The 27,230-nt window shown below is 40.5% G+C and overlaps 1 long non-coding RNA gene across 1 annotated transcript; it reads left to right on the forward strand.

The window, feature by feature from the left end:
* Positions 1-561: 561 nt before the first annotated feature.
* Positions 562-22,397, forward strand: LOC124554197. Its single transcript, XR_006968286.1, has 3 exons — positions 562-729; positions 17,364-17,688; positions 22,353-22,397. It is a non-coding gene; the product is annotated as an uncharacterized LOC124554197 (long non-coding RNA).
* The last annotated feature ends 4,833 nt before the right edge of the window (positions 22,398-27,230 follow it).

The following is a 27,230-nucleotide window of genomic DNA, read 5'->3' on the forward strand; positions in this document are numbered from 1 at the left end:
TATACGGCACCATTTCATTCGGGACCACATAGAGCGACAGAACATTGCCGTGGACTATCTGTGCACAGAAGACATGTTAGCTGACCTTCTGACCAAACCCTTGGAAAGGGAGACGTTTGAGAAGATTGTGGGACTATTTGGCTTATCTTGTGGAAGCAACACACAAAATATAAGTTCAAGGAGGAGTGTTGGAATTGTGTGAACAATATATTTCGTGTGTGACGGCGCAAAGTGCACTGTGTAAAATAGACCTCTTTGACTTTGTCTAACACTCTTTGTGTGCGCTAATTATTCTGTTGTGTTCGCTGTAAATTTTGTTTGTTTGAATGTGCAAATATAGTTATTAGTAAAATGTCCTTTTTTTCTCCTTAATACTTATTCAGCTGCGCAAATTCCAATAAAAACTAAGAGTTAGGCCGCAACAAAGAACCAAAGACGTACCTATAAGTTCGACCATACCGGAAAGAAGTTGAAGCAATTCGCGGTGCTGCAGGCACTGCTGTCATTTCATAGTCATCGGTGTTCATTTGTATTCTGGGACTCGGTTTGACTAGCCGAAAATTAGTTACTGTTTGCCGTTCATTTGTCTGGTGGTTGAGTTCGTCAGTCATTGAAACAGTTGAGTCCTAATTTTTGTAGTCGTACTACAAAGGATTTTTCTCTGATGCGAGAACTTACTTTAGTATTCTGCATGAAATACATTATAGATTCGTCCGCTGCAAGATTATGGTACGTTAACGAGACAGTGTGTTTGCGCTTTGTCGCTCGTAATAGTTACTATAGATGATGTGATGTATGTCAGCTCAAGGAAGTTGTGCGTCCTGATAGTAGGATACGGAAAAGGTAATATTGATGCAATTTTTTTTGTAGGTAACAATAGTTATTTTGTTGGCCTTCCTTGCAAACTTGTAATCGGTATCATTAATTTTACAGCCAAGTGGTTTCGAACAGCATGTGGTCTTCAATTTCGCTTAAGCGGAAATGAGGTTGAATATGTGAACTAGGCGGATTTTCGTAAAGATTAAGAATTCATTTATTCATGTACAGAATGAGGAAATACAGAAGCGTCCGATCTTACCCGTCGGCTTTGACCCATGACGTCACAAATACCGCGGAAACGACTATAAACAATTCCAATATGGCGGATAAAAAAACATCGCATACGTATTGTAAACACTGAAATACACAAGTTTCACAAAAAGCCTAATGACTGTAACGGGACAAGCGTGGGAAATTAGGGGTTTTTGGGTGCGGAGAAACTAAATATACAGAAATGTAGCCACCGACCGCCATTCAAAACCACGCAAAACAACGAAATAAATCAACATCACAAAACTGACCAAATACCAAAAAACACATTCCTATCCATAATCGGACACTTCCCTTAACCTATATAGCTCAACAGAACCTACCGATCACATCCCCCAATAGAAAACTAAGAAACGAAAGCTTCCCTTACACCTACATACATCGGCACTTATGCAGTTTAGCAGGTACGGAAAAAATTTTTCATTTTTTTTCAAAATTTGATCATCATGTGTCGTTATGCGGTGGGGGGAGTCTGCAGTGCCCCCCCCATCCCCCCACAGGCTTCATTAGTGTCAAATCAATATTTTCGAATCATAGGCGGCCGCTGCCGCGGCCGCATTCCAAAAAAAAACTCCCAACCTAACCTCAAGTGGGCTACGCTACAGATCAATATGTTCATCAAATTGCTTCATATTACGTATACATGTTCATTAGTGTCAAATCAATATTTTCGAATCATAGGCGGCCGCTGCCGCGGCCGCATTCCAAAAAAAAAACTCCCAACCTAACCTCAAGTGGGCTACGCTACAGATCAATATGTTCATCAAATTGCTTCATATTACGTATACATGTTCATTAGTGTCAAATCAATATTTTCGAATCATAGGCGGCCGCTGCCGCGGCCGCATTCCAAAAAAAAACTCCCAACCTAACCTCGTATTCAGGGCTATGCTACAGATCAATGTGTAGGTCCCTTACGTCACGGGTCAAAGCCGACGCGTGAGATCGGATGTTTCCAACCTATACCCAATACACAAAACATACATAAATAACCAAAAAAAAAAACGGAACTTACCTCAAAAAAGTTCCAGCTCCACAAACTAGATTGGCCACCACAATCACACACAAATGCACACACGCACGCACGCACACACACACACACACACACACACACACACACACACACATACAAAAACACACACACACACACACACCAACGAAAAAATACTGAACTAAAATAAAAACCCAACCCACCCAAACGTCAACCCCCTCCCCCACAACTCCAAAATACAACACACAAACACTATACAACAAAATAAACCACCCACCCACCTACCCAGCCCACCCTAACTAACCACTTTCGGTCTATACATTTTACCCACAGCCCTTAAAAAAACCCGAAGAATGCAATAGCCCTCTGGGACACTCTTCCGCCAACAGTACTCATCTAAATGAGACTGAAGGTTGGAAGAGCGCCTCTTCCCCCTCCCAAGAACTGACTTAACCGCTCCCCACATCCCCTCAATTGTGTTAGTGCAAGCCCCAGTATCATAATTCTTAAACTCTAGACTGTGGTTCACTACTAAATGATTAAATCCCCTCTCACCCAACCCCCTATATGAAGAAAACGCATCTGAAACTACTGTGGACCCCGGCTCTCATACTCCTCAATTAACCCCACTAATTCAGGCTTCGACCTCCCCTCCACAACCCTAAAAACACATTCAGTACCCCCACCCCCCTGAACAACAGCCCCCCACACCCAAAGACCAGCCACAGACTTCCCCCTCCCATACTTCCTTTTACCAAACTGCGATTCATCCACCTCCACAAGCACCCCATGCCCACCCAACTTACCCCTGTACTTAATAAATTCGGAACACACCTCACGACAAAAGGAATACCAGTCTAAAACAGTCCTCTCACTCACACCAGTCTCAAACGCGCAAAAACTCTGCCCGCAACTATAACAAAAATAATACGTAATAAGCACAATCTCACGCATGGCCAATCTAGACTTCTCGAACCAGGTACCACGCCTTACAGAACGCCATACGCCATCTTTCCGGCAACACCACATGTATCCGTCCCTGGTCCGAGAGTCCGGAACTTTAACCAATTTCATAGGTTCACGGCACACACCGCACTTCACGACCTCGGCAATTAAGCCAAATAGCTGAAGAAATTTAATCAGCTCTAAAGCTGTCTCCCCCATCATCGCCCTCAACCGAACACTGTTAAGGCGGTCTTTCATATCCATTCCTGAACAAAAAACCACAACCAAATACACTCAATAACAAACTCACCCGACGTACAGCAATGAGCATTAAATTAACCATAAACTCACTAATAGAAATTCCGCTTCAAATCCAACTCCTGAGCAACAGAAAACTGACCCCACCACACGAAACAAACGAAACAAACGAAAACCATGAACACACCACCAGAGAGCACGACAAACAAAAACAAGACATCTACAAACACGCCACAATCGCAAATCAAACTCCGCGCCATAATGACGTCACACACCACAACACGCTTACGTCACGGGTCAAAGCCGATGGGTAAGATCGGACGCTTCTGTTGACCCCAGAATGAAGTTAGCTGTAATGCGTTTACAGTAAGGCATTGCTTTCATAAATAGTTTTTGTTTCATAAGACAGACAATAATAGTAAATGTTATGTAATGGACTCCATTGAATTTTTGTAGTTTGTGCAGTGTGTGTACGTGTTATGGGAAATACGGAAGCGTCCGACCCCGCCCGTCTGCTGTGACCCATGACCTCACAAATATGGCGGAAACAAAAACAGACACACACACTTTCCACAAGCAGCCTAATGACACTAACGGGACAAGCGCGGGAAATGGGGTGTTTTGGGTGGGGGGCAAACTAAATATAAACAAATTTAGACGCCTTGCGTAGCTACAACGTGTAAGTGAAGAGAGCCATGCATGAATACCCACCCACCTCCCCAGGGGTCGTAACCCCTGCAACCCTTAGAAGATAAAGATGCTTCAGTAGCTGATTAGTGCTTTTTGTCTTAAAAAAAAAAATCTCACGGGATAGAACGAACAGATCAGAAAAGTAAATAAAATAAGATAAAACAGAACTGGAGACAGCCACACTCAAACCAAACTCCGCGCCGTCATGACGTCACACACAACACCCTTACGTCACGGGTCAAAGCCAACGCGTGGGATCGGACGCTTCTGTCGACCCGTGTTATGCGTAAAAATATTCGTCAAGCCATATCCAGTGTTTAATATGGGTTTCCTGAATTTGCAATTTACTCTTTTGTAACGAAAAATGTGTTAAATATGGCACGAACAAAAACATTTGGCTAGACTACAGATTATTCTGTTACTACTAGTATTATTACTACCACGAATATGTCTGTGCGGTGTTGCTGGATTGAGGGGTGGGGGGGGGGGCAGGATGTGGTAGTGTCCCATGTGTGCTAGGTTTTGTTTAAGAATGGTTACTTGTAGTGAGAACTTTGTTGAAATTCGTAGTTATTCAGGTAGTATAAAAATGGTACATATTCTACAGTTAGGCCACAGTCTACTCACATCCCTTTTCGCCTGATATAATCTCACTGTACTAAGATTCACAACTCTTGTGGGAACCAAATGTCCCTGCTATGTTTTGCTACTGATATAGTAACATATGAGGTAACAGATTAGAAAGTGCAAATGTAAGTAGGTCCTACTTGAAGTTGAGCAGGAATTGTAATGTAACAAGAATTGAGGACACATATGTAAAACATTTGGAATTAATCAAAAATGTATTCCCTAATATAGCAGATATTTAGTTAGCAGGATCTGTGTCTCAGAATAAGATTAGTAAATTTCACCCTTTTGTCATTGTTTGATATCCACAGATCAACTGCCATTGTCCCTATTGGTCACTGTAGACCTCGATGTAATGGTGTTGGTAGAAATACTTATTGAAATTGGTTGGTAAATGGCTCATTTGTTGGAGCTGAGACATTGACAGATTGCAGGTCATACCAGCTGCTAGCATTGTGTTGCTGGTATGAGGCTGTTATGTGATTGTCTGCAGTCAGTTTGTTGCCCCTATTGGTCAATGTAGCTGTTCACTGTAGACCTCGATGTAATGGTGTTGGTAGAAATACTTATTGAAGTTGGTTGGTAAATGGCTCATTTGTTGGAGCTGAGACATTGACAGATTGCAGGTGATACCAGCTGCTAGCATTGTGTTGCTGGTATGTGATTGTCTGCAGTCAGTTTGTTGTTGTCTGGGGAAGAGTTACAGTGCGTTTAAAATGAGTTGCGGCTTTTGACAGTTCAGTACAGAGTGAGTGGAGGAGGGAGGCGCATTTGCCAGCATGTGCGGGGCACATCGGCAGGTGACGACAGTATATTGTCAGGCCTTCTCAGTGTGGAACCTGGCAGACTCGCTTGACTTGTATGAACAGCAAACCGATGGATCTGCGATTTTTCTAAAATTACTTTAAAGAAACTATTCTGTAACAAAAAACTGATTCTCGCATATCTTGTAGTTTAATTCATCGGCTTCATGGTGAACCCCCTATCATTTTGTTGGTGGCATAATTATTGTGATATACCCATAGTAGGTAAACTCCAGAGAGAAATCCTTAGTTTGCAGCGAAAAATAGGTGCCGCAATGAAATTGTTTTTTGTGTGTGTTAGGTTGCGTGTTGCTACGTATTAAATGTAGACAATATATTGAATTAATTCTTAAATTTTGAAGGAAAGCTGTCTGGAAATGCAATATATGTAAAGTACTCAGTCACGAACTCAGGTGTCGGTGGAAAAAAGTAGAATGAAATATTCACAAATTCCTCATATCTCAAGATTTTGGCAAATGACAGCACGCAAAGATGAGTGTTTTGCCATATGATTAATATGCAAAACATCCATATCTACCACGATATTAAAGCGACTACAGATTTTTCAGTGATGTAATGTAATTACTTAGGGCCATTGATAGCTGGTGAAACGAGAACTGCTGTTTTTGCAACAGTATAGCTGAAGAGGTTACTGTTTATTTTTATACTGAGCATGGGCTGTTTCATTAACTATTGACCTGATTTGCACTCAGTTGTTAGTTTAATAATTCACTACCTCAGGATTCTGTCACAATTTCAAATGCATTAGAAAGTTAGTGACATGAATATTTCTACACTCTGGTATGTTTTGACAAAAGAAGCAGATTTTAACAGGGCAACAAGAGAAGTTACGTATTCCTCAAAGCTTGCCACAGTCCTTCATGAATCAGTGTTCCCTCAACTACCTCCTTGGTATGGCTGACATCTCAAGACCAGTCCTGTTGTGTAACATTTGCAGTGGCTTCTTTTGTCAGCATTTCAATGTCAGTGAGCGTACACTTCCTGTTGCTTTTTGCCAGTGTACTTTTCACTTAGGCCCATATACTCTGTCGGATTTACACGGGCACGATACGGAGGGTGCCCGATTAAACTACGCCCTTCACGTTTAGCCAGTTCGTCGACCTGGTAGTGTGAAGTTTTGACTTATACTGCACTAAGAGTTCCATTAACTTTGCTTTATACATGTTACGTTCAACTTTATCTCGGGCAACATTTCTTTGTACACAGAGCAAAACATCCCTTCCCTCCACTGCATTATTGGAGATTTATGCATAACAGCAGTGTGGTATGGCATTCTGCCCATTACTGTTGTCATTCCGAGGAATGTTTTGCAGCACAGTGTTTCCTGACCGGTGAACAGTGACTCACATTCCCAACATGTCCACACCACTGCATTCGTGTGGACATGTTGTGAATGTGGGTCTCCTGAGGAGCGTGCAAGGGATAAGTCCTTGCAGGTGCACTATCCTCTGTGCCCTCAGTGGCTCTGGTGGATAGAGCGTCTGCCATGTAAGCAGGAGATCCCGGGTTCGAGTCCCGGTCGGGGCACACATTTTTCAACATGTCCCCAATGAAATATATCAACGCCTCTTTGCAGCTAGGGTGTCTATTTATTATAATTTAAATACAAAACACTTCTTCAGAATACAGGACTACACAACATTTCAGTGCCATAAAATAAGACTTAATAAGAGCTGACACTGCTGAATCTACTGTGTGATGCCATTCAATACTTTTTACTTGTGCTTTGGCAACCGGGGCACTTTACCAGCCGGACTGCTGCCGGCACGGCAGGGAAAACCGCCTCGCCATTGGTGTTACCTGGAAAACGGCGTCGTGTCCCCCTCTGGTCAGCCAAACGTCAAGCTGCAACTAATTTTAAATGCGCTGTAGTGCAGGATATGGTATAACATTCCTTGTCCACCGTTACATCTGCTTTTTAGACGATTTAAATTTTTGGTGATTGTAGTAAATTGTACTATTGGAGATAGGGAACGGGGGTTGGATTTATGGTGATTGTGCCAAAGTGTAGCAGATATGTTGTGAAGTTCTCGATTCGAGAATTATAGTCGAATATGTGATGTGTGTCAGTTCAGCAAGTGTTATCCCATAACTATGGCAGTCTGTGATGATGTAAAATGTGCTGCATTAACTTCTGGAGCGAGATGTATGTCTTCAGATCCATAGACTGGTTTGATGCAACTCTCCGTGCTAGTCTATCCTAACATCCCATGTCCTGTGTCAGCTAACACCAAACAAATGTTTAAATGTAACAAGCACTTCACCAATATCGTACATCTGAAAAGACGTAAGGCTGCTACTGGCCAGTAATGTAATTTACATACATCGAGGCCTAAGAGAAAGACGGGCTGTGGCGCATACATTTTGTACAGTGCAATTCTCGTTTGTATGTACGTGCCTAGTTAAGAGTTAACAGATGTAGAAATGCAGTTTGTCTGCTGAGTTGAGTGAGCAGGTGAGCTATCTTGATTTTGTGATGTTGCTGTTTTCTGTTTTTATTTTCCGTAGAGCTTCACTTCATATGAAAACAATGGTCTTCTGTGACTGGGGTAATTGTGCTTGACTACTAGTTTGTTTTCTGGTTTCGTTTTATTTCCACCTTATTTGCAAATCAAACATTAATCGTCTTGCAGAACATTAAAGTTAATTTTGTCTGTTAGCTAAAGATATTCGGCTTTTATTAATCAGGTAAAATGAACTGTTCTTCATTGTGAATCTAGAAATCAGAATGTCCACGTCAGGCTGAATGGTTTTTTAGTATGGTTTATAAAATTGATGCTTTCAGTATTTTGTGATTTCTGATTTGTTTTTATGGTGCTTTATAAGACCGTGTAATACTAAACATATGAACACATGTTAGTGTCCTTTGAGGATGAGTAAACAGTTGAATGTGATCAGCAGTGCAAAAATATATTTTTTCTTCAAATTTGTTGACAGCTTTAGCAGAATAAATGGTTCTTTTACTGATCTGCTTTCTGTGAAAAACAATGTTTTTCTATGACAAGACATTTCCACACCTATCTGGCACCTTCTCTAGGCTTCATGCTATTTCTAGGTTTGTCTTTGTATTATATGTACAGAATGGTGTTTGTTGGTTATTTATAGATTGGCAGTGATTTATCACATGCCTTAGTATTCTTCTCCAGAAATAAATTTAAATTGCCAGTTGTGCATATTCTTGGCTTCGCAGATTCTTACCAATTTTTTTTATAAATTTTGAAATTGTCCTGAAGTAACTTATTGTCTAGTTCTGGTGGATACAAATAATTGTATTTTATTATTTTTGCAAGAAATTTGTGATCCTTCTTAGTGTACTTCTCGCATTGATGCTTTGAATGTGTAAACTTGATTCAAAATATTACTGTTGCAAACTGAAATCATATGGATCGATATTAAACTTACAGTGCATGTTATGACATGTTATGACATTATAGTTGTGACAATTTATGGTAAATACATGGAACACAAACCCAAATGTTAGATCCAGAAATAAGTCAGGAGCCCCAAACACATTTTTTATAACAGGAATAATGCTCGAAAATTAGAATTCTGTCTGCTGTGGCAACATAATGAACAGCTGGTATGTAAGTATCATCTGCAGACGTTGGCACTCTTCTAAGAGTTTAGGATCTCATTTCATTTGTTGATGTGAGCATTTAAAATAATTAATCTTTAGTTTAACAGCAGCTATTTCACACAAATAATCCACAACTTATCCAGTGGCTGGTCTCGGTTTATATGACTCACTTTTTTGGCTACAAATTAACTTTATTTATCCACCCAACATCTTTGAAGATTGTGGGATAGGCCTACGTTATTGGTTTGCAGATATTGCAGATGCCTCCCCCCCTGTCCCCTCTATGCACGTGCCCACACACACAGTTCTGTCCTACTGTTCTCGTTCCAGAACCTACTGGCCACTGTTCTCTAACTTTTTTTTTTTTTTTTTCAGTAATAAAATGGGAACACATTGAAGTCAAATGAAGTACTTCATAATTGCTCCATGCAAACTGTGACAAAGCTTGTGTTTCAAAGTACAGCCACCAGGGAGCAGTGGTAGAAGGAAGTTGGGGTAACAATATACAACCAAGTTGAACTTTTGTGGCACAAGAAAAGTTACACCACAGAAAGTGGGAGTTTTCACTTGCAACTGCAGTATGCCACTAGCTGTCTCAATACTTGTGTTGCATGTGAATCCGGCTTTACTGTCAACAACCCAGGCACTGTAAACAGTGTTATGGGGTGAATGCATGAAAGTTGCAATGTTGTTCCTGTTGCCTACTGATGCATAATTTTTTTTATACATACTACTATGTGTGTACGCATATTGTTGTTTGACACAATTACATTAAATATCTAATGATTATGAAAATCTGCTGATAGCATAGGAACTAGTAGCAGTTATTTTTGTTGCTTAGTGCTCCATTTCTGCCCATTTGAGGACAAAAAAATCAAAATTTGTTAACGAGTTTAGATTTGTCAGGAAGTGCTCTCTGAAAGTATTTGTATGGAGTGTAGTCCATGTATGGATGTGAAACATGGACGATAAACAGTATAGACAAGAAGAGAAAGAAGCTTTCGAAATGTTATGCTACAGAAGAATGTTGAAGATTAGATGGGTAGATCACATAACTAATGAGGAGGTACTGAATAGAATTGGGGAGAAGAGGAATTTGTGGCACAAATTGACTAGAAGAAGGGATAAGTTGGTATGAACATTCTGAGGCATCAAGGGATCACCAATTTACTACTGAAGGGAAGCATGGTGGGTAAAAATTGTGGAGGGAGACAGTGACAAATACATTAAGCAGATTGAGAATAATGTAGGTTGTAGTAATTACTCAGAGATGGAGAGGCTTGCACAGGATAGAGTAGCATGGAGAGCTGCATCAAACCAATCTTTGGATTGAAGAAAACAATGGGCTATAACAACTGACAGCAGTTTAAATTATGAATAATATGGCAATTTAGGGATCTTAATGTATCAATTAATGAAGTATGTGAACTAGTGCATAAAATTCTGGCCTAAAGAAATGAAGACAAAGGTTGGAGTTTTATAAGCCCCAAGGCAATGTCTGCAAGTGAAGATGCAGCTATTTCTGATATTGAATATCTTGTAAATTAATGAGTCTAACAGAATATGGGAAACGTTAGGCCTACTTAGAAGTTGAACTGCTAGTCCTTAAACCTAATGTTATCACTGTACCCAGGAATACATTAGTTTGTTTTTCTTATGTTATGTATTAGAATTTTCGTCTGTGTTTAACTGAGGTCTCAGTAAAGCTATGACCAGTATTAGAATAAGCACATTGAAAATATTATCTTGAACAATCAATCTAAGAGGTAAATGATTTGATGTTTTGGAGAACCCGAACACCTTCCACATGTATACTATTTAGAGAAAGTACAAAATTTGAGAAATTCACAAAGGGGGGAAAATCCAGATATTTTCAGGAGCTGAAGTCATAACAGATGGAATTGTTCCAGCTTGCTACTGGCCTCTGTGGCCAAGTGGTTCTAGGCACTTCAGTCTGTAACTGCGCGACTGCTATGGTCGCAGGTTCGAATTCTGCCTCGGGCATGGATGTTTACGATGTCCTTAGGTTAGTTAGCTTTATTTTTGTTGCAGTTTGCTATCTCTTACTGGTTTTCCTAAGGCTGCCAGTAATTCAGAGGAGACGTGATCTACTCCTGTGCACTTACTTCAGCCTAGGTCTTCCAGTGCTCTGTGAAATTCTTGAAGTATCAAGGTTCCTACTTCATGCTTACCTACTTCCTCTTTTGGGTTAACAGTATTATCTTGTAGTTTTGTCTCCTGACATAAACTGTGTATATATGCCCTGCACTGACCAGTCTTCCCATCTTTGACCGGTAATGGTTTGCCGTCTGAGCTCTTAATATTTATACAGATGCTTCTCTTTTCTCAATTTTGGGGTCTTTAAGATTTCTGTAGGTGTAATTTATCATTTCCCTAGACAAGCATGTTTCTGCACAATTGCATCTGTCCTCTAGCCATTCCTTCTTAGTTGTTTGGCATTTTCTGTCTTTTTTACCCCTTTCATATGCTTTATTTCTGTGTTTTTCCTTTCGTGAATTAAATTCAGTACCCCCTATGTTCATTTATCCGCTGTGTACTGCAAACACAAACCAGGTAGTCTCTGGCGCAGGCTGCTGTCTATCTGTGGAGGTCATTCCCACTTTCTGCAGGCAATGTTTCTTCACATCTCCCTGTTTGCTACTGGTCTATACAAATACAATTTGTCACAGTCTACTGTAGTACACCGCATCACTTTGGTTACGCGAGTATTGAGAGGTTTTACTGGGTCCGAGGTACAAGAGGACATTTTATTGACTTTATGTTCACTTTGTTAGAACAATTTATGTGCTTGCTGGTTGAGAATATGGCTCTCTTAAACATGTTGGTTGTGCTCCTTTTATAATATTCGGGATATATCAGTCGAATCTGATACAATTAAGTTACCTGTAACTGTTAAAATTTCATTCCATTCTGAGTTGTTATTCAAGATTGACAGACCGGATGTTAAGTTTTACTACCGACTAGTTTGTGTGAGGTGAGATACAGTATTCTCCTCTCCAGTACCAGTTAGGCGTAGAGCTTTGTAGACATCTCAAGTATGTTGTATAGTTCGTTGTTGAGCTGTGTGTTTGACAGGAATCAAAATATTCTACAGGGACTTGTCTTATATCTAATATAATTTACTTGTATTGTGCAGTTTATTTGTAATGCAAATTGTATTATAAATGGAATTCATGCATGTGTGGTTTGAATAATTTACCAAGATGGAAAACTTTGGGAGATGTAACAATAGTGAAAGCATATACGGAGGCCGGTTGTGGGAGACCCCCTAATATCGTGTCGGACCTTTTGCCGAGCACAGTTGTAGCAACTCGAAGTGGCGTTGTCTCGACAAGTTGTTCAAAGTCCCCTGTGGAAATATTGAACCGTGCTGCCTCTATTGCTGTCCATTATTGTGAAAGTGTTTTTGTTGCTGGATTGTGCACGAACTGACCTCTCGATTAGATTCCATAAATCTCTGATGGGATTCCTACTGGACAGTTTGAATGGTCAAATTATTTCCTCGGATTGTCCATAACAACTGTAGCCTGATGACGTGATGCATTGTCATCCATAAAAATTCCACCATTGTTTGGGACTGTCAACAGGGTTACCACAAGTTCTGGAAATCAGAGAATTTCAAATGTCAGGAAAATGAGTTAAATCTGAAAAAAAAAACAGTGGAAAATTTAGTTTTTGTCTCAGTAGATGAAATGATTTGTTTACTGAGATATCAAGCATTGTCACTGGCTGGGTGCCACTTCCCTTCTCCCTAGTTCTTACGGCTTCTCCCCTTCTTACCACTCCCCTTGGCTTGCAGTCAGTGCTTGCACCCCTTCTTGTCACTAGCCTAGCAGCTGCTGACGAGAGGCAGGGAAGCGTGAGGAGTGCTTCGTTTGGATCCGATTCTGAGATTGTCGACGCGGCGGCCAGAGACGGCGGTCGTGCGTGCACGAGTTGCCTGGATGTGTGCACGCTCTCGTTTCTGAAAAAGTATATGGTTAAAAATTTAATTGAGAGGGTGTGGTTGTCTTTTCTACGTGACTGTAAGCGGCTCAGCAGTCGTCTTTACGGTGAGTTCCCCCTATCCTCATTAGTACTGATTCTGAGTATTTGTGCAAGTTCTGCAGCACGGGTTGACCACTGCAGTCTCACTTCGACACTGTCTCTGTGACGTGTGAATAGTTGGCCACACGAGTGGACTTTGACAACGGGCCAAAACTGCAGGCCGTTTCTGCGGGTATCTCTAACGGATCGGGGCTGCCGCTCTGAAGCCCACCGTTTCCCCGTAATGTGTGAGCCCTGCCTGTCGGATCTGGTCTCACCGAACTACGCACAGGCTGGGTCTGTTCGTGTGTGGCACAATGTGGTGGATTTTCGCGGTTCATCCGTGGACCTAGAACTGCGGTGCTCCTCGGCAGGCCGGAGGCCGCGGGCGGTGGAGTTCGGGAATTGAGGCTCTCTCACCCCGAGTGCATTGTACAGTGCAGTGTTTCGTAGATATTTTACTTATTATAGTACATTTTGGCACCTCAAAAGTAGTTTAAATATTAGAAAATATGGATGGTAAGAAAAAGAAAATGTGGCAGTCACTGGAAGTTTGTATGCTATTTACTCATTTATTTCTCGAAAAAATCACACAATCCCTGTAAAATAATAGACATAACAGTGTGTAATAACTGACAATTGTTGGTTTACACAACTCTTCCCCATGTTATACACTTCTTTAGACACGTGAGGTTCTTTCTGAAATCAGTGAAGGTATTTTAAATCTATCTTGCAATTCCAAGGAAATGCCTATTTTTCTCACCAAATGTATTTCATGTTATTGAAATAAAATAAGTGGTCTTAATGAAACACACATACCATTTGGCTTGCTGTCTGCATCTAAAAGTAGTTCATTACAAAAGATTTTTGTGTTAGTACTTAAGATTTTTGCAGGAGAAATACAGAAGTCCTTAAACTTTTTGTCAACTTAGGTCTTTACTTACCACTGAGATCTCAGAATTTGTCAGGGGTAAATGCTAAAACTTGTGTGGAAGTCGCGGAAATATCAGGGAATTTCACTTGCGGCAACTCTGAAGTCCACAAATGGCTGCAATGATCTAAGTAGCCAAACGTAAGTATTTTTAATGATCGGTTTCCATCTTATGAAAATACAGCAAACACCACTATGCAGCCACCACCGGGTTGCTCGGGTCCACGGCTTCGTGGGGTGTGTGCCACATTCGAACCCTACAGTCAGCTTTTACCAACAGAAAGCTGGACCTGTCTGACCAGGCTAGTCCACCAGTCTAGGGTCCAACCGATACGGACACGAGCCCAGCAGAAGTGCTGCAGGCAATGTCACGCTGTCAGCAGAGGAACTCGTGAGTACGTAATTAGCATTTGCGTGCATACTGGTAGCATCACAAGCTTTTCTGAAGCCAATATCTGACAGTCCTTGCTGGAAACGGAAAGTTCCTGTAATTGTTGTGCCGTGCTCATTAGACTTTATAGCGTCAAACTTTATTTCGTTCCGAATCGGAACACTAGGCTATATTTTGGATTCAGTATTATTGCCTGACCTTTTGATGCAGGCAAGTTGTAAGCACGTTTTCCACAGTAATCGTGGTTGCTGAAACATTATTCGTGATAAATAATTGTAGGTACTCTTGAAGACAATTTTTAATAGGCCTACTTACTGTGGGGTAGAAGGGATACGGTAGTTTTCTTGTTATATTATATTTGGTCGTTATTACAGTAGCCTACATTTAACATTACCTGATTTTTGTAATCTTTTTCGTTTGTTATCTAAGAGAGGTATTCCAGTTGTTCACTTGTGACATGCAAAAAGTTTGAAGACGTGACAAGAAGTACTAATACGACTCACACTTTTTGCATGTCACAAGTAAACAACTGCTTACGACTTTCATTCATCTCCCGTAATACAGGTAAATTAAATAGTTAGCGTTGTGCAGTTCCAATACAAAACAAATGCTATACACTATATTTTTTTTATTTACGTTACTTTCATTGCAATATGTCTAGTAAACGAATTTTAAAGGAGATAAATGCAAATAACGAATAATTTTTACAACCACTGTATCACATTTTCCTGTGCTGTACGTAGTTGGCTACTATGAGTATGTTATAGCTGTAAAAAAAGGCATTTAACGAATGACTTTGCCATATTGTCTTTGTCTTGTGCTTTTGATTCGGTGAGTGTGTACTCCACTACTGGCCATTCAAAAGTCCCGCTTACAGTTTGGCAGAAAAATGGCTGCCGTATCGTCCGGTTGGCCACTCTCTCCCTATACAGACAGGCTCTCTAGATCTGACTACCCCTCCACATTCAAAGTCTGTCAATTCCCATTGTATACAGTAATGAGACAAGCAAATCATAGAAAGTTGAGTGTGTACTGCATTAATAACACTCACTGTTCGCAGTCTTTCTTCTTTCTTTCTCTACCGGTCGGCAGGGTTAAGTACGGATTTGGCACGGTTAAGGGGTGGCCGGATGCCCCCTACCGCCACCCCGTACCGCCCGGGATGGAATTAGTGGATCCCGGCTGTCTGCTTCTAGTGTAAATCGTGAAATAGTGTGAATGCGTTTCAAATGTCTGCGAGTCGTGTAACTGAGGGGGGACGTGGGGACCGGCCCGGTATTCATCTAGGAGGATGTGGCAACCCGCCTAAAAACCACATCCGGGCTGGCCGGCACATGGGCAGTCGTCGTTAATCTGCCGGGCGGATTCGATCCGGGGCCGGCCGAGCCGAGGAAGCGGCGAGTTAGCGCTCTCGGCTATCCTGGCAGGTAACACTCACTGTTCGCAGTATGCCGACTAAATATGAATGAGTGAACTGGACAGAAAGCTGCTACTGCTGTCTGCTCACTTCCGTTAAATAGCAGCCATTCGTGTGCTGTTGGCAGCTTAGTATTTACTTCATTACAATGGTATTCCTTGAAGTATGTACCTGTATCATTAAACAGTCCTTTCCACAATATGTTGTTATTGGTTGAGAAGGTTTACAGTGAACATTGCTACTTGCCGTGTAGCTAACACAACTTTCCAGTCCCTGACTCTAGATATTTGGGTAATTTGTGTGAAGAGTGACGAGGCACGTATCTGGTGTTCGTCTGAACCGGGAGGTATTCCAGATTGCTTGCTTTACGTGTGATGGGAGTGTGTCTGAGGTCTTTCTGCACTGTGAACGTTAGAAACAGGCACAGCCTCTGTGGAAATTGTCTTGCACTGTGATTTCGACTGTCATCGTTAAGCAGAAACTTACTGTCAGTGGTAACAAACAGCATTACGGAGTAAATGTGATGGGAACAGAGATGTATCTAAGTTTGGAACAGCCTGTACCAAAGTGCTTGGTAAGTTTGTGCAGAATCAAGATCAGTGTAGACCTGCAATGCTGTTACCATAAAATGGACTTGCTTAGCTCACAAGGAATGTTTGGGACCCTGTTTCTGATTCTTAATTTCTTGACATATTGATTTACACGAAATACGATAAGTTGTTAATGTAACATTTATTTTCCGTGTCGACCCATTACGAATGGGTGTGAAGAATGCTGTACAAGAGCCAGACAGTTAAGTTTCTGCTCGGTGAACGAGTGTGTGTTCTATCACAAGCCGTTCTCAAACAATCTTTTCAAAAGACTTACAAGTGGCTGTCATTACATGATACTATGGCCTGTTAGTTATGCCTACAGTCATACTGGACACACCTTAACATTAGTCCTAGCAACCTCCACAACATTTTAAATCTGCTACGAACCCCATTACGACTGTCAGAATTGCAATACTTTAGTTGCTCAATGTCATTTTGAGATGAACTGTTGACAGTGCATACCCTGTGTTAAAAGTAAAACTAATGCATCAACACATCTGCAATTGTCAGTTTATTACTGGGTCCATTGCTTGCCACCATGTTGAAGTAATCGTGTCTTTTTTGGCCAGTCATTTGAATTTTCACTGTTTTTGGCCGAGCTATTGTCTTTGTGTCAGTTTTATTAGCTTTGCTGTTTCCATTTCTTGTTTAATAACGTTCTGAACGGCTTGTGCCTTAAGCCGGAGAATTATACATGTTGAATATGGTATGTACATTTACCTTTCTTGTAAAACTGGAGGATTTTTAGATTTGTGGTGACAGTGGTCTTTACAGTGGATTGTCATCTAGCTCCAGAATCATCAGGACCTGTGTAATTTGCTTTGTGACTTTAATTTTACTTGTATGAAGAATATCATACGTGTAAAATTGAAGTGTAATCATCGTAAATAGTCGGTGGCTGTACCGAGTAGTGTGAAGTGACTGTATCGGAAATTGGGCAGCTTTTAATGTGTTTTTTTTTCTTTTTCCCCTTGTAATTTCAGGTGCCTGAGTGTGGCAGAGAGGAAAGGGAACTCGATCGGTGCGGTGTCGGAGCTCCTCGCGTGGGGCACACGTGCCGATGTTAATGCTGTGTACCGGAGGTGGTAAAATAGAGCCACACGGTGTAATACTGGCTGCCATAAACCCTGTTGTCACAGCTGTGCTGGTGTGGCATGACACAGCAGAAACTGCCAGTGACTGTGTCCACATACTGGACATAGAGACCACCGCTGTGAACCACCTTGTCCGTTACGTGTCTGTGGTACAACTATTGGCAGCTGCAGACAAATATGACCCCCATCTCCTAAAGGAGCCTCGTAAAGACAGGTTGGTACAGGAACTGACACTGGAGGAGTTAAGATTGAAACAAACCTTCTGTTTGATAAAGAAATCAAACAGCATAATCCTGGCACATTGGATCAGTGAACACAGCTGTCTGTTAAAAATTTACAGCGATTGGCAGAAATTTTATTTCCACCCGATTTCGTCTCGGTAAATATGAAATGCCAACTACCTTTAGTGCATCATAATATTTGAGGGCTTAGAAGTAAAATTAATGAACTACTTATGTGCATTGATGAATTAGTCATCAAACCCAGTTTTTTATTTATTTATTTGTTTTCTGTCCATATAACAGTTTTCGGACATTGTCAGGAAAATTTAGATTACATTACACATATACAGTAAAATATTTACATTCTTTCATAACAACATATGGATCAGACACATGTCTGTACACATTATTTTTCAAAAGGGCATGACAAGTAGATTCTTCTATAGTGTAACACAATTTAGCTTATATTTATAATAGTACAGTACACGTAATACAGTGTACAATTACATTCTTTTATACCACTGATAGATCGGAGACATTGTCCATATACACTGTTTTCCAAGATGGCACTACAACTTGGTCCTCTATAGAGTAACAACACTTCTCTATTAATAATTGCTTCAGTCTACTCTTTAGCATATTTAGATTTACTTTCTTGAGTTCACAGGGTAGTGCATTGTAGAAAATTGCTCCCATTCTGTGTGGGCTGTGGTCAGTTGTCTTTTTATTTGTCACAATTCTATGAAAATTTTCCCTTCCCTGTGTATCATAGTTGTGTACATCACTGTTTCTCATATTAAATTCGGGATTTTGTTTCACGAACATGACTGCCTGCAGTATATACATATAGTACACCGTAAGAATTTTATATTTTCTAAAGATGTCTCTACAAGGCTCTCTCTTCTTTACCTTGGCTACCATTCTTACTTCCTTTTTTGTAATCTAAAAAGTCTATTTATATGAACTGCTGATGCCCCACCCCATATCTCAATACCATACTGAAGGTGCGGATGAATTAACCCAAAATATATTTGCCTTAAGGTATCGTGGTCCAAGAAGGCTGAGACCCGTTTCAGTAGATACGTTTCTACTGATTTTCTTGCAAATATTATCTACATGGTCTTCCCATGATAAGTGGTCATCAACAACGATGCCCAAAAATTTATGTGAATTTGCATTTGCAACACCCAATGGGGATGTAAATACAGTATCAGTTACGGCAGCATTATAACTGAGGATGAACTTCATTATCACAGTTTCTTCTTTATTTACAAGAAGCTCGTTTGCTGTGAGGTATGCGGACAGAGTATTGAAACTGATCTCGCTACTGTTAGCTGCAGACTGCATATCACTGCCACAGCTGATGAAGGATATGGCATCGGCATAGCTTACAACTGTGCAATTTTGGGGTTCAAATAAGTTATTTACATATACGAGGACCAGAAAAGGCCCTCGTATGCTTCCTCGAGGCTAGCCACATTGAAGTGAAGTGTCCTGAAGTTTGATTTGGTTGTTAGGAGCTGATCATTTTGATAAGTTAGCTTTACACACTGTTTCCTGTCTTTCAAATAGGAGGTAAGTAGTTCCAAGGCTAGTCCTGTCAACCCGTACTCTTATAGCTTACACAGAAAAACGGTATGATTCACAGTGTCAAAGGTTTTACTCATATTTAGGAAAGTGCCTATTGCCTTGTTGATATAATCTGCCTCTCTGAACATTGTGTGACCACTGGTATAGATATGTTACACCTTACAGAATTTAAGTTAGCCTCCTACTTCTGTAGACAAAAGATGGAGAAAGGAGGAGTTACCACGTTTGTTAAAAAGTTTTAAATTTAAGAATATTGATGTTAATAAATTTTGTTTAGAGCAGCACTTAGAAGCATGTGCAACAGAGATAGAATTTCATAATATGTTCTTTATAATAGTAGCCATATACAGAGCACCTTCATGAAATTTCAACCTGTTTATAAATGGTCTTAAAGATTTATTATCTCATCTAAAATTGAAAAGCAAAGAACTTGTGGTTGCTGGTGATCCTAATATAGGTGTCCTGAAAAACATTGTCAGTGAACAGTTACTGAAATCAGTTACATTGTCATTCAGTTTAATTTCTACTGTAAATTTCCCAACTAGGGTATACAAATGTTCTAAGACTGCCATTGATAATATATTTATAGACAATTCTAGCCAACTAAACCACATTACAAAACCTGTAGTAAATGGGCTATCTGACCATGACATGCTACATGTAACATTAATTTTGAAAATTGTCAGGGTAAAACATCTATCTGAACTGAGTACAGAAGGCCAACAAAACAGTCAAAAACTGAGAAATTTAAGAGATTGCTCAAAGAAATTAATTTGATGGATTTTTACAGCATCCAAGACACAAATGGAAAATACAAAACATTCATTAATAAAGTTAGCACCTTATTTGAAAATTGTTTTCTCCTGAAGGTAACTCAAATTAAGCAGAAGTCTAATAGAAACCATGGATCACACAAGGGATAAAGATATCATGTGAGACAAAAAGCAAACTCTGATACGTAGGGACACCTTTGACACTAGCATTATAGCTCATTGCAAAAATTACTGCAAAATACTGAAGGTTATCCCGAAATCTAAACACCTGCATTATGAGAAGAAGATAAATACATCCAGCAATAAAATAAAAACAATATGGGATATAGTTAAGTCAGAGACAGGTAGAACCAGAAATAAGAAGGAACAAATAGCCCTAAAAATAAATGAAACTCTGGTAACATACGCATGTTGTGTTGCAAACCATCTAAACAAGTATTTTGTCTCTGTTACTGATAGCATGGGGTTGTCAGGTTCAGTAAATAATGCAAAGGAATACGAGACCAGTGCACACAAGCAATCTCAGTAAAATGGAATTGACACTTACTTCACCCAAAGAAATAGAATCCATCATAAAGTCTTTGAAATCAGAGCATTCTAGTGGTTATGATAACGTATTAACAAAGTTAATAAGTGCATTCATGTGAGCTTAGTCATATCTCAAGTTATTTGTGTAATCAATCACTTATCACAGGAACATTCCAGAATGGCTTAAATATGCTGAAGTTATACCTCTCCACAAGAAAGTGGACAAAGAAATTACTGACCGATCTCACTTCTGCCAGCTTTTTCAAAAGACTTTGAAAAGGTTATGTTAAAGTGTCTACTTAAGCACCTTAGCGAAAATCACACACTGTCAGTCACAGTTTGGGTTTCTTAAGGGTTCTGATATTGAGAAAGCTATTTACACTTACAGCAAAAATGTCCTTAGTTCATTGGACAACAAATTGGAGGCAACTGGCATATTCTGTGACCTGTCAAAGGCGTTTGACTGTGTGAATCTCAGCATTCTTTTAAGTAAATTAAAATAGTATGGCGTCACTGGTAGTGCTGCAAAGTGGTTTCAATCATATCTTACCAATAGAAAACAAAGGGTGTCATTACGTAACACTTCAGCAGTAGGCAATCAGACATCTGACTGGGAAGAAATTACATGTGGTGGTCTCAAAGATTCCATACTAGGTCCACTACCGTTTCTTGTGTATATCAATGACCTGTCATCTGTTACATTACCAGATGCCAAGTTGGTCTTATTTGCAGATGATACAAACATTGCAATAAATAGTTAATCAAATATAAATTTAGAAAGGGCAGCTAATCAAATTTTTACTGACATTAATAAGTGGTTCATAGCCAATTCACTGTCATTAAGCTTTGAAAAGACCCCCTATATGCAGTTAAGAACTTCCAAGAGATTTCCTTCTGGTGTGTGTATAAAATATGACAACATGGAAATAGAAGTTGAGAGTGTAAAATTCTTGGGATTACAACTTGATAATAAATTCAATTGGGAGCAACATACTAACAAACTGCTAAAGTGCCTAAACAAGTCTGTGTTTGCAATGCGAATGATGTCAGACATAGGAGATATCAATATAAAAATACGGGCATATTTTGCTTATTTTCACTCCATTATATCATATGGTATCATATTTTGGGGTATCTCCACAAACAGAAAAAAATTTTTGGAGTACAGGAGTGTGTAATAAGAGTAATTAGTTGTGTAAATACAAGAGCATCATGTCGAAAGCTATTCAAAGAATTGGGCATATTAACCACAGCTTCTCAGTATATTTATTCCTTAATGAAGTTTGTTGTAAATAATACATCACTTTTTCCAACCAACTGCTCAGTTCACAGCATAAATACTAGGTATAAGAACAACATACATAAAGGTTTAAAATCACTTACTCTTGCCCAGAAAGCAGTCCAGTATTCAGCAACGCATATTTTGAGTAACTTACCAGCAACCATAAGGAGTTTAGTTTCAGACAAGGCACAATGTAAACATAATTTAAAAGAATTTTTGGTGGCCAACTCCTCCTTTTCCATCTGTGAGTTTCTCAACAAGTGCAGTAGACCATTTTAATGAAAATTTATTATACTTTAATTTTTGACAATACTTGTTTGTAATAGCTAAGTTACTACCTACTGTGTGAATGATGGATGTATGGAAAGCAGACGTAAGTCTTAAGTCTGTAAATAGTGGAAGTTTAATTTTAAATCTTGTACATAATCTGACTGTTCTTAACTGTAGATCACTGAAATGAATATTTTATTTTAATTTTTGACAGTACTTGGTTGTAATGGCCAACAAACTAGCAAATGTCTGAATGATGGATTTAATGAAAGCAGATGTAAGTATTAAACCTGCAAATATTAGAAGTTTAAATTGAATTCATGTACATAACTTTACTGTTTATTGCCTGAGGATCATTAAAATTAATAGAACTCAAGTTTTTCTAATTACATTTTTGTAATGTGTTTATCTGACATGTTCCACACCCAGGAGGATTCCCTCTTTTATGGGTCTACAGAATGAACAATTAATGTAATCTGATCTGATCTCGCGGGACTCTCTGGATGTGTGGAGGATGAAATACTGGTGAGACGGGGTGGCCAGCTGCCCACAGGTTGTGGCAGAGGTGTTACAGTTAGTGGAAACAAAAATCAGGTTAGCATACAGTTCTACTTTCCTATCTCCTTGTAAGTAGCACCTTTCAAACACTTCTGTTAAGTAATAGTTTGATAAAACATTGAGGCTTCCTTCCATCGATATTTTACTAATGTAAATCTCACACGTCTCGCACAATCCATAAATTCCCTCTGTAATGGACCTCTTTCTCTGGGGGACAAATATTAATTATCAGTAGTAGTATATCAAGCTACAAATTATCATTTTAAACCTGTGTGGTCTCCCTGGTGTGCCTAGTCGACCACAAGTCCCCGTCACGCTGCTCACTCCGAGTACATACAGGGTTGAAGACATGGAGAAAGATAGGTGTATAATCACAAATTGAATTTAGAGTAATATAACTTTCTTACCTTTATTGGTCAGTGTTGCACGTCGTCGTCGTCCAGTGACGAATCTCGCCATCCGCTGTTTGTTAAATCAATTTGAGGTCCAGGGTGTGTATTCGGCTGTGTAAGAACTGGCACATAGTTAAACTTCCAACTTTTATTTTATAAATGCTGATTGTGATGATATTCAACAATTTTCAATGTAACAGCTTTTCCAATACATCATTTCGTTCCCTCTATCCTTGACCTTCTCAAAGCACGCGTATTAAGACGTCTCGACGCCAACTGCCCATTGTCTCTACACCCGTCAACCACTGGCTCCTGTTCGCAGAGCTTACAAACTGTGCAGTACTGCCAGCCTCGGTTGTATATCGCACGTATAGATATATGAAAAACATGGCATGAAGAATTAAGTGTTTGTAATATAGTTCTGTGGCCATATACCTCATTATTGTCCTCATATTAACAGTTTTGTCAGTGGACTCACATTCGGGAAGACGACGGTTCAATCCTGCGTCCGGCCATCCTGACTTAGGTTTTCTGTCATTTCCCTAAATCACTCCAGGCAAATGCTGGAATGGTTCCTCTAAAAGGGCACAGCCGACTTCCTTCCCTAATCTGATAAGACCGATGACCTCGCTGTCTGGTCTCCTTCCCAAAAAAAAACAACAGTTTTGTAACAAAATATTATTTCACTTTATGTTTACGCGGTTAAAGTTCACTTGCTCCTTCAAGTTGATTGACAGCACCACACACCTCGCCAGCCGGTGGTATCGGTAGTTTCAGTAGTCCGTTACGTTACACCTCGTGGAGCTCGCCACTCTTTAGCGGGTTCGTGCTTGGTTACCAGTGGGCCCCAGCCATTGCAGCATCTTTTCCCTTCCGTTCTGCGTGTCTGTCCTCTTGTTGTTCCTTGTCCCCTCCTTTGGGGAACATGTCTGGGGTGTTTACGGGAATGTTCCTCATTGTCCATACCTGACATAAGCGCAGTCTCACCACTGTTTTTCGTTCCCTTTTCCTTTCTTCGTTCACCTTCTGTCCTTCCTTCACTTCGGTGTTTGAGACTCTGCTTTTTCTTGTTCATCCCTGTGCACTCCTGAAGTCTGACACGTAACATGTGATTGCGTAATGCATAATTCCAAACCCTGGATTGACAGGTGGGGTTCACATGTAGCAGGGTGTATACGACCCGGAAGATCCGGGATAAACCCGGGAAATTTTTGTTGTTTCAGTTTTCAGTTAAATTTTTGTGATTTTTGCCTGGTATGAATCTATACTCTAACAAAGGATATTGCCGTATCCAGCTACTGCAGAATAATACTGCAACAATAAACGTGAATGAGAAAAAAAGGGAAATAAAACATAAATTGCAAAGGAAACGTGACATATACAACACAACACAGTGCTAATATGAGCGTTTGCCAACAGCAAAATGTGTCAAAGGCTTTAGAAAGTCTATGCAATGCTTCATAACAAATTGCCTCTGACGAGGTGACGTCACGACTGTTTACATTAGATTCGTTTTAGCAGTTAAGAGTGGGCTCCTTGCGCACGTGCAGTTGAGTGGCGTTCGAGTAGCACCTTCTCCCATTTCTGGCTACAGAAATGTGGCTGTCAGCTGTGTAAGCAGTTGCAGCGAGCAGCTAGATGCTACTGGGAAACATTTTACTGCCGTGCCCAACCTGCCAGATTCACACATGCGCAGTGGGCCCAGCTCTGTGGGAGGGAGGGAGGGACGCCAAATTCATATTGTGGAGGAGAGCAACTTGTTTCACAAAGTGCGTAGCATCCAGCGCATGTTGGTCTATCGATTTACTCATTCGATTTTGATGCGCATCCCTGTCGGGTTTTTGAATACTCTGTAAGTGGATTTCTGACTGAATCATACGCCGCATGGGGTAGCCGTGCGGTCTCAGGCGATGTGTCGAGGTTTGCACGGAAAACGCGTGGTACGAACACATAATGACACGTAACCCGAGAATAATCGGGGATAACTAAACTGGTGATTCTGGCAGGCTTAGTAAGTTCACCGGCGAATAAGTTTTGACAACGGCAGGAATAGTTCCAAAATTAGTGCTGACAAGATTGTTTGTTAGAACGAGGGAGGAGAAGAAACGGGGACATCACACAAATTAGGAAAGAATATGGCAATTCCAAATTCGTATAAAAATCTCTTACTAATACTTTTTCGGTCTCGCGCTCGAGAAACTGGAGCGTATAAATGAAATACGAAACTATTTTTTGCTTGTCGTAGGCGTAATAGGCATTTTATGTCGGTATTTGTGAATTATATTCTGCCGTGTTATAAAAATGACAATTTGTGCCTAAAGGGTCTCATTTGTTTGGTGTGTGTTACAATTTCTGCAGTGTTAGAAAAGCCTATTTTGTTTTACGTAGCAGACAGTGACAAGAGAGCTGTAATCAGATCGAGAAACCACACCAGTCTCGGGTACTATATGTATTAACAGGTTACGCGGTATTAGACAGCGATATTTTGATTTTTCGTGTAGAAAAGCGTTTGACGAACTTCGATGAGGTAATAGATTCTGTCGCAGAAAGGAAAGCGCGGTGTGTCAAGCTGTAGCAAGATCAGAGAAAAAAGAAATGCTAGGAGCACCCACATTCCTTTCAGCCTCCACGCACATGTATTCCCATTCGGACCTCTCCTCCTGCACGGCCCAGCTTGCCCGTCATCAATCGAGAGTGGTCCATTCGCTCTGACGCGTACTCGAACAACCGTTTCTCGTGTGCTACCCGTTTGCTGACTCCTACCCCACCTACATGCACACCCAAATGGCAGCTTTCTGAGGCCAACTGGAGACTTTTATTCCTCCCTGGCAACGCTCGACATACCACGTTTCTCCAGTTGTGATGACCGGGTAGAATATTGTGCAAACTTTATCCTTACCACTGCAGAATGTTCCATTCCTCACACTTTTTCTTTACTGCTCCGTGTCCCAGTACCTCGGTGGACTGAGGCATGTCGCATTGCAATTCGTGCGCAGAGAGGTGCTCTCCCTATTTTTAACCTTTTAAGTGGGCATGACGGATATATCCGTCCGTACTCTGCTATTGCACAGTGGGTTCGACAGATATATCGGTCCACTGCGTTCTGTGGCTAGTAGCTAGTGGGCATGACGAGTTATTGCCCTGCCGTTGACACCGTGGTATTAGTTGAGCTTCGTCCACTAGATGGCAGCTCTTGTCACGCAACGCAGCATGTTCTAGGCTAGTTATAACATTGTCCACCCGAGCGCGCATCGAGAAAATGCGTCCTGTGAAGCAGCCGCAAAAGCGTGCCTTTTTCGTCTGTGTTTACCGCAGCGTTAGTGAGTGATCTTTTGCAATGGTGTAAAGAAGTAGTTTATCAGATTCGGAGATTGAGAAGCTGCTTTTAGAAAGTGATGATAATTTCAGTGACAGTTCTGGAAGTTTTCAGGATACAGATGTTGAGGCTAGTGAAAGTGACTTCGATTCAGAAACATCTGACGACGAGACACTATTGCAGCAGACAGTACGTAGTGAATTTGTGCGTGCTAGTTCAGTTCGTATTCAATATTTGTTCAGTGGTAATAGTGGTGCAGTTGTGCCTCTAAAACAAAACGATGTGATGAGTTGTTCTATGTGTTTTGTGGATGATGCTTTGTGCGCAATGATAGCTGAACAGACGAACTTGTATGCAGAGCAGTTCATAGCTTCTCATCCCAATTTAGCAGCACGCTCCAGGGTTCACAGCTGGCAGAATACTACACGCGATGAGGTAAAAACACTCATTGGAATGCTTGTACTTCAAGGAATTCTTCACAAACCAGACCACAAAGTGAACTTTTCAAAGAGGGAATCAGTTGACGCACTTTTTTTCAGGAAAGTGATGAGTGAAAAGCGGTTTCATCTTCTATTGAAATTCCTCCACTTTGCTGACAATACCTCATATGATCCACTAGGCACTATCAGCAGAAAAGTATTCAAAATTCACCCTACTATGGAGCATCTGCGACATAAATTCAGATCAGTTTACATGCCAGAAAGGAACTAAACCTTTGGCGAATCGTTGATGCTCTGGAAAGGACGGCTCGGATGGAAGCAATATATTCCATCAAAGCGTAGCAGATTTGGCATCAAATTGTACGAACTCTGTAAAAGCAGTTCCG

This window comes from Schistocerca americana, chromosome 11 (assembly GCF_021461395.2).
Source record: "Schistocerca americana isolate TAMUIC-IGC-003095 chromosome 11, iqSchAmer2.1, whole genome shotgun sequence".
NCBI classification, from domain to species: Eukaryota; Metazoa; Arthropoda; class Insecta; order Orthoptera; family Acrididae; genus Schistocerca; species Schistocerca americana.